This window comes from Pistacia vera, unplaced genomic scaffold (genome assembly GCF_008641045.1).
Source record: "Pistacia vera cultivar Batoury unplaced genomic scaffold, PisVer_v2 Contig503, whole genome shotgun sequence".
Taxonomy (NCBI): Eukaryota; Viridiplantae; Streptophyta; class Magnoliopsida; order Sapindales; family Anacardiaceae; genus Pistacia; species Pistacia vera.
Window position 1 is genome coordinate 243,419 of NW_022196339.1, and position 9,516 is coordinate 252,934.

Below are 9,516 nucleotides of genomic sequence, written 5' to 3' on the forward strand. Positions count from 1 at the left end.
TGAATTTGATGCCTTAGAGCAAGTAATCAAGATGATAACAAATAATAATAATAATAATAATAAAATGACTTTTTAAATAACAAATGATTTCAAGAATATACTAAACCTTACCTTCACTTTTATATAGTACTGACCTTTTTGTCGTGACACCCAATTTGGTGACATCTTCATGCATTTACTATTGCAAGAAACGAATCCATTTCTAATGACAAAAATAAAAATAAAATGCTTATAACACCAAGAAATTATAAACATTGAAATAATATAGATGTCATGATCTTTTTGACCTATGAGCTCTCTTCAAATGTTACCCCCTATCAAAAAGAAAAAGAAAAAAAATCTGTCATAGATTACTAAAGCCGTGAATTTGGTGCCTTAGAGCAAATAACCAGAGATAAACAAGGACAAATACTATAATAACTGTAATAGTAGACGATTTCCTGAATATACTAAACCTTACCTTCACATTTTATAAAGTACTTGACCTTTGTCTTGACTTCCATAATTGGCGACCTCTTTAAGCATTTATCTTGCTGTGAATGAATCCATTGTGATGACAAAAAAAAAAAAAAAAAAAAAAAAAATTAGATGCTTTATAACACAAGATAAGTATATCAACATTAGAAATAATATGGATGTCATGAATATATTAGACCTTTAACTACTCTTCAAACTTTACACTACAAAAACAAATCCAAGAAAAAAAAAAAGAACAATGTCATAGTTACTCGAGGCGTTGTTGGGTGCCTTAGACCAAGTAATCAAGATGGTAACAAAAACAAATAATAAAATAACTATTAAATAACAATTGATTTCAAGAATATAAAAAACCTTACCTTCAACTTTATATAGTACGACCTTTTGTCACGACTTCCAAAATTGGTGACCTCTTCATGCATTTCTATTGCAGAAAATGGATTCATTTGTGATGACAAAAAAAATTAGATGCTATAACACCAAGATAAAAATACAAGCATTATAAATAATATACATGTCATGAATATATTATCTCTGACTCTCTTCAAATGTTGCCCTACAAAAAAGAAACAAAAAAAAAAGTCATAGATTACTCACTTGGTGCCTTAGAGCAAGTAATCAAGACGATAACAAAAACAACTAATAAATAAATGGTTAAAAATAAAAGATTTCAAGAATATACTAACCTTTACCTTCACCTTTATATAGTACTTGACATTTTTGTCTTGATTCCTAAAACTGGCAACCTCTTCATGCATTTACTATTGCAAAAAAATGAATCTATTTGTGATGACAAAAAAAAAAAAAACATAATAATAATAATAATAAGAATAATAATAATAATTAGATGTTTAACACTAAGATAAAAATATACATTATAAATAATATAGATGTTATGAATATATTAGACATCTAAACTCTCTTCAAACGTTTCCACAAAAAAGAAAAGGAAAAAAAAAAAAAAAAAAAAAAACAATGTATACATTACTTTGGGCGTGAATTTGGTGTCTTGGTGCGAGTAATTAAGATGAGAAACAAAAACAAATAACAAAATAACAGTTTAAATAATAAAATATTTCAAGAATATGCTAAACCATACCTCCATCTTTTATGCGGTACATAACTTTTTGTCTTAACTTGCCAAATTAGTGACCTCTTCATGCATTTACTATTGCAAAACATGAATCCTTTGTGATGACAAAAAAAAAAAAAAAAAAAAAAAAAAAAAAAAAAATAGATTCTATAACAAAGATAAAATATCAACATTACAAATAATATAGATGTTATGAAATATATAGACCTCTGACTCTCTTCAAACGTTACCCTACAAAACCAAATCCAAAAAAAAAAAAAAAAAATGTCCACAAATTACTCAAAGTTTGAATTTGGTGCCTTAGAGCAAGAATCAAGATTATAAAAAAATAAAATAAAATAAAATAACTGTTTAAATAATTAAAAATTCTAAGAATACACTAAACCTTACCTTCACCTTTTATATAGTAATTAACCTTTTTGTCTTGACTTGACAAAATTGGTGACCTCTTCATGCATTTACTATTGAAAAAAATGAATCCCTTGTGATGACCAACAAAAGAAAAAAAGAAAATTAGATGCTTATAACACCAAGATAAAAATATCAACATTATAAATAATATAGATATCATGAATATATTATACCTCTGACTTCTCTTCAACCGTTACCCTACAAAAACGAAACCAACAAAAAATAATGTCATAGATTACTCAAGGCGTGAATTTGATGCCTTGGAACAAGTAATGAAGATGATAAAAAAATAATAATAAAATAACAGTCTAAATAATAAAAGATCTCAAGAATATACTAAACCTTTTGTCTTCACCACATCAAACCCTACACAAAAAAAATATTTTGTCATAGATTACTCGAAGCGTAAACTCGCTACCTCTCCCTTTCAAGTTAGAAAAATGATAACACTCAAATAAAACAAACAAAAGGAGTATGTCATCCAAAATCAAAATATAAACCTAAGGTGGTTCTTATGAGATTACTCATACAAAATTAGTCAAGTATGATTGATGATACTAATGTAATAATGACACATGAATTTTGACAGTTGGATACTAAACAACAACAACAAAAGCACAAATAACAAAAAACAATAACAACAAAAACAAAAACAAGAAGAGCAACAACACTAACAATCAGATAAACAACAACAAAAGAAACAATAAACAAGAAAAACAACAACCACCAAATAAACAACAACAATGAAAACAAGAAGAACAACAACTCTAACAATAATAAAAGAAAAACAACATCAATAGAACAATAGGATAAACAACAACAACCGAAGAAACAAAAAAAATAAGAATAAGAACAACAACAACAACAGTAGAATGAAGAAGAGCAACAACACTAATAATCAATCAAACAACAAAAACAATAACCAAACAAACAACAACAGAAACAAGAAGAGCAACAACAACAATAACAAGCAAACAACAGAAATGAGAGGAACAACAAAAAACAAAAGGGGAAACAAGACAATTCCAACCAAATTAACAACAACAATAGCCAGAACAAAAAATAATCATTATAAGAATACACTACTTGAAATTTTTGTCTTGACTACCTAGTATAATCCCTTGCAAAAGTAATCAAAAAGAAATACAATTTGATGACAAAATGAAGTTAGGTACCTTGCATAATAGTGCACAAGATAAAAGATAAAGATAACCAAAACAAGCAGATAATCATTATAAATAATAAAAACTATTAAACCTATTGTTTTAACCTCTTCAAAAGTTGTAGCATGAAAAGGGTCCTTCACCTTTTAAATAGATATCATGAATATATTAGACCCCTGATCTTTCTTCAAACGTTATCTTACAAAAAAAAAAAAAAAAAGGAAAAAAAGAAAAAAAAAACAATCTCATAGATTACTCAAGGCATGAATTTGGTGCCTTAGAGCAAGTAATGAAGATGATAATAAAAACAAACAATAAAATAACAATTTAAATAATAAAAGATTTCAAGAATAAGCTCAACCTTACCTTCACCTTCTATATAGTACTAAACCTTTTTGTCTTGACTTCCCAAAATTGGTGACCTCTTCATACATTTATTATTACAAAAAAATTAATCCTTTTCTAATAACAAAAAAATAAAATACAAAATACAAAAATTAGATGCTTATAACAGAAAGATAAAAATATCAACATTACAAATAATGTAGATTTCATGAATATATTATACCTATGACCTCTCTTCAAACGTTACCCTACAAAAACAAACCAAATCCCAAAAAAAAAAAAAAAGAAAAAAAAAAGAAAAAAAACAATGTCATAAATTACTTAAGGTATGAATTTGGTGCCTTAGAGCAAGTAATCAAGATGATAACAAAAACAAATAATAAAATAACCGTTTAAATAATAGACGATTTCAAGAATATACTAAACCTTACCTTCATCTTTTATATAGTACTTGACCTTTTTGTATTGACTTCCCATAATTGGCGACCTCTTCATCCATTTACTATTGCAAAAAATGAATCCTTTTGTGATGACAAAAAAATAAAATAAAAAAAATTAGATGATTATAACACAGATAAAAACATCAACATTATAAAAAATATAGATATCATGAATATATTAAACCTCTAAACTCTCTTCAAACATTACCACAAAAAAGAAAAGAAAAAAAAATCATAGATTACTCAAGGCGTGAATTTGGTGCCTTAAAGCAAGTAATTAAGAAGATAACAAAAACAAATAATAAAATAAATTTTTAAATAATAGACGATTTCAACAATATACTAAACCTTACCTTCACCTTCTGTATAATACTTGGCCTTTTTGTATCGACTTCCCATAATTGGCGACCTCTTAACGAATTTACTATTGCAAAAAATAAATCAATTTGTGATAACCAAAAAAAAAAAAAAGTTAGAAGTTTATAACACCAAGATAAATATATAAGCATTATAAATAATATAGATGTCATAAATATTTTAGACCTTTGACCTCTCTTCAAACGTTACCTTACAAAAAAAAAAAATCCAAAAAAAAAAAATGTTATAAACAAGGTGTGAATTTGGTGCCTTAGAGCAAGTAATCAAGATGATAACAAAAACCAGAAATAAAATAACGGTTAAATAATAAGAGGTTTCAAGAATATGCTAAACCTTACCTTCACCTTTTATATAGTACTTAACCTTTTTTGTCTTGACTTCCCAAAATTGGCGACCTCTTCACGCATTACAAAAAAAAAAAAAAAAAAAAAATTAGATGCACACTAAGATAAAAATATCAACATTACAAATAATATAGATGTAATGAATATATTAGACTTTTAAACTCTCTTCAAACTTTACCACAAAAAAGAAAAAGAAAAAAACAATGTCATAGATTACTCAACTCGTGAATTTGGTGTCTTGGAGTAAGTAATCAAGAAGATAACAAAAACAAAAAATAAATTAACTGTTTAAATAACAAACTATTTCAAGAATATACTAAACCTTACCTTAACCTTTTATATAGTACTTGACCTTTTAGTTGTGACTTCCAAAACTGGTAACCTCTTCATGCATTTACTATTGCAAAAAATGAATCCATTCATGATGACAAAAAAAAAAAAAAAAAAAAAAATTCGATGCTTATAACATTAAGATAAAAATATAAACATTATAAATAATATAAATGTCATGAATATATTAGACCTCTAACCCCTCTTCAAATGTTGCCCTACAAAAAAAAAAAAAAACAAAAAAACAAAAAAAAAAATGTCATAGATTACTCAAGGCGTGAATTTGATGCCTTAGAGCAAGTAATCAAGATGATAACAAAAACAAATAATAAAATAACTATTTAAATAATAGACGATTTCAAGAATATACTAAACATTACCCTCACCTTTTATATAGTACTTGACCTTTTTTTCTTGACTTCCCACAATTGGCGACCTCTATACGCATTTACTATTGCAGAAAATGACTATTTGTGATGACCAGAAAAAAAAATTTGATGTTTATAATACCAAGATAAATATATAAACATTATAAATAATATAGATGTCATGAATATATTAAACCTCTAAGATTCAAACGTTACCACAAAAAAGAAAAGAAAAAAACAATGTCGTAGATTACTCAAGGCATGAATTTGGTGTCTTAGAGTAAGTAATGAAAACGATAACAAAAACAAAAAATAAAATAACTGTTTAAATAACAGACGATTTCAAGAATATATTAAATCTTTCCTTCACCTTTTATATAGTACCTGACCTTTTTGTCTTGACTTCCTAAAATTGGCGATCTCTTCATGCATTTACAATTGCAAAAAATGAATCCATTTGTGATGACAAAAAAATAAAAAATTAGATGCTTATAACAATAGGAAAAAAAATATCAACATTATAATTAATGTAGGTGTCATGAATATATTAGATCTCTAACCTCTCTTCAAATGTTACCCTGCAAAAAAGAAAACAAAAATTAAATAAATAAATAATGTCATAGATTACTCAAGGCATGAATTTGCTGCCTTAGAGCAAGTAATCAAGATGATTTAAAAAAACAAATAAGAAAATAACAATTTAAATAATAAAAAATTTCAAGAATATGCTATACCATACATTCACCTTTTATATAGTACTTAACCCCTTTTTGTCTTGACTTGTCAAAATTTGTGACCTCTTCATACATTTACTATTGCAAAAAATGAATCCACTTGTGATGACACAAAAAAAAAAAAAAAAAAAAAATTAGATGCTTTTAACTCAAAGATAAAAATATCAATATTACAAATAATGTAGATATCATGAATATATTAGACCTCTAACCTCTCTTCAAATGTTACCCTACAAAAACAAATCCAAAAAAAAAAAAAAAAATGTCACAGATTACTCAAGGTTTGAATTTGGTGCCTTGGAGCAAGTAATCAAGATTATAAAAAAATAATAATAAATGATTTCAAGAATATTATAAACCTTACCTTCACTTTTTATATAGTACTTAACTTTTTTGTTTGGACTTCCCAAAATTGGTGTCCTCTTTATACATTTACTATTGCAAAAAATGAAACCCTTTATGACGGCAAAAAAAAAAAAAAAAAAAAAAATTAGATGCTTATAACACAAGGACAAAAATGTAAATATTATAAATAATATAAATGTCATGAATATATTAGACCTTTGACATCTCTTCAAATGTTACTCTACAAAAACAAATCCTAAAAAAATAATGTCATATATTACTCAAGGCATGAATTTGGTGCCTTAGAACAAGTAATCAAGATGATAACAAAAACAAATTATAAAATAACTGTTTAACTAATAAAAGATTTCTAGAATATACTAAACCTTACCATCACATTTTATATAGTACTTATCCTTTTTGTCTTAACTTCCCAAAATTGGTGACCTCTTCATGCATTTACTATTGCAAAAAATGAATCCCCTTGTGATGACAAAAAAAATAAAAAAAAATTAATTAATTAATTAATTAAATGCTTATAACACCAAGATAAAAATAACAACATTATAAATAATATAAACGTCATGAATATATTAGATATCTGACCTCTCTTCAAATGTTTCCCTGCAAAAACAAATCCAACGAAAAATAATGTCATAGATTTCTCATGGCGTGAATTTGGTGCCTTGGAGCAAATAATGAAGATGATAAAAAATAATAATAAAATAACAGTTTAAATAATAAAAAATTTCAAGAATATACTAAACCTTTTACCTTCACCACTTCAAACCTTATCCAAAGAATATATTTTGTTGTAGATTACTCAAAGCATAAACTCGCTACCTCTTCCTTTCAAGTTAGAAAAATAATAATACTCAAATAAAACAAACAAAAGAAGTTGTGTCATCCAAAATCAATGTATCAACCTAAGGTGGTTCTTATGTGATTACCCATACAAAACTGGTCAAGTATGAATGATGATACTGATGTAATGATGGCACATGAATTTTGATAGTTGAATACTCAACAACAACAACACAAGAACAAATAACAAAATACAACAACAACAACAGAAACAAGAAGAGAGACAACACTAAACATCAGATAAACAACAACAAAAGAAACAATTAACAAGAAAAACAACAACCATCAAATAAACAACAACAATAGAAACAAGAAGAACAACAACAACTCTAACAATCGAATAAACAACAAGATCAACAGAACAATAAGATAAACAACAACAACTGAAGAAACAATAAACAAGAAGAAGAAGAACAACAACAACAACAACCAAATAAACAACAGTAGAATGAAGAAGAGCAACAACACTAATAATCGAACAAACAATAACAACAACCACCAAAACAACGGTAGGATGAAGAAGAGCAACAACACTAATAATCAAACAAATAATAACAACCACCACAAAATAAACAATAGCTGAATGAAGAAGAGCAACAACACTAATAATCAAACAAACAATAACAACAACCACCAAATAAACAACAAAAGAATGAAGAAGAGAACGAACACTAAAAATCATACAAACAATAATAACAAGAACAACCAAATAAACAACAGTAGAAACAAGAATAGCAACAACACCAACAATCAAATAAACGACAATAGCAACAACAGGAAGAAAACTACAGCAACAAGAAGAAAAACAACAAACAAAAGAAGAAACGAGACAATACGAACCAAATTAACAACAACAATAGCCAGAACAAACAATACTAGTAGTAACAATTATAGCCAGAACAAACAATAATAATTATAAGAATATAATGAATTTTTTCTTTAAATGCTGTAAAGATTGTAATAAATGCAAACTTTAACTGTTAGTTAGAGCCCACGACCCATCCATTATCTCATTATAGATTTGCAGTTAGATTTTAAATGCAAAACTTAAATATATATACAGTATAACCTCTCTATAGTGATAATGTTAGGACCAATAAATTTTATTACTATAAGGAGGCTATAATTTAATAGAGGTGTAATTACAAGAATTATTGTTTTGATTTCTTATTTTATAGTTCATGTTCTAGTAGTATTAGGATTTTAATTCATTGTTTTAATAACATTAGGATGGTACGAAAATGGATATCAAAGAGTCACTATAAAATTGAGTGATTAGATTCGACAACTTCACTACACTAATCAAATAGATATTAATGCCTTCCTCAATAATCCAAATGAGCAACAAGTCATGTATGCTTTAACTAAAAACAAAATCATTACTGGAATTAGACAAGAAGAGAAAAGAGATAATCTTGAGGATGATAGTACGGAAATAACAAAAAATTCATGCCAAAAAGCTCTAAACATGCTTAAGATATTTTGGCTTCAACAAGAAGGTGTCGATGCTAGTGGCTTTTATTATGTACTTGCAAGATAAAAGATATGGTAACAACTCTAAAGTGTAAATCATTGTCCCAAAACAACTTTAGATAAATATTTTATTTCATCTTAAACCTTTAATGTAACATAGCATATATTTTTTGTAATATGCATATAATTATTACTATGTAGAGGCAAGTTCCTTAAGACAAGACCTAGAAAAATTATAACTTATCACAATGTCAAATTTATTCTTATTTATAACTGTCCCAAGCTAGGATCGAAAGTTTTCATGACTACATAGAGGTTATTCCTATATAGTATTCCTATATAGAGTATCACTATAAAGAGGTTCTACTGTATACACATTTCTGATTTAATTTTGAATATTGACAAAACATTTAAAGTGACATTTAATACATAAATAATAAGTTGTAGTACGCTAGAAGGAGGGCTTGAACCTCCAACCTTGTGGTTAACAGCCACATGCTCTAACCAACTAAGCTATTCTAACAACATGCTTTTTGTAATAACTGCTGTATACTAATAAAATACATGTACAATAATAAAAGTAAATGGGCCTAAAAATTTTCTTGTATTATGTATATACATTCTTTGTACAAAAGAGTATCATTTACAAAATGCCATTCAAATCATGGGACAGTGTGGCTATTGCTCCTCGCTTGCCGACGCCCAACCGACTGCAACATCACCTAGATCCTACAACCACAAAGGAAAAATA

At 26.9% G+C, this 9,516-nt stretch overlaps 1 non-coding gene across 1 annotated transcript; it reads right to left on the reverse strand.

The window, feature by feature from the left end:
- Positions 1-9,214: 9,214 nt before the first annotated feature.
- Positions 9,215-9,288, reverse strand: TRNAN-GUU. Its single transcript has one exon. It is a non-coding gene; the product is annotated as a tRNA-Asn (tRNA).
- Positions 9,289-9,516: the final 228 nt, after the last annotated feature.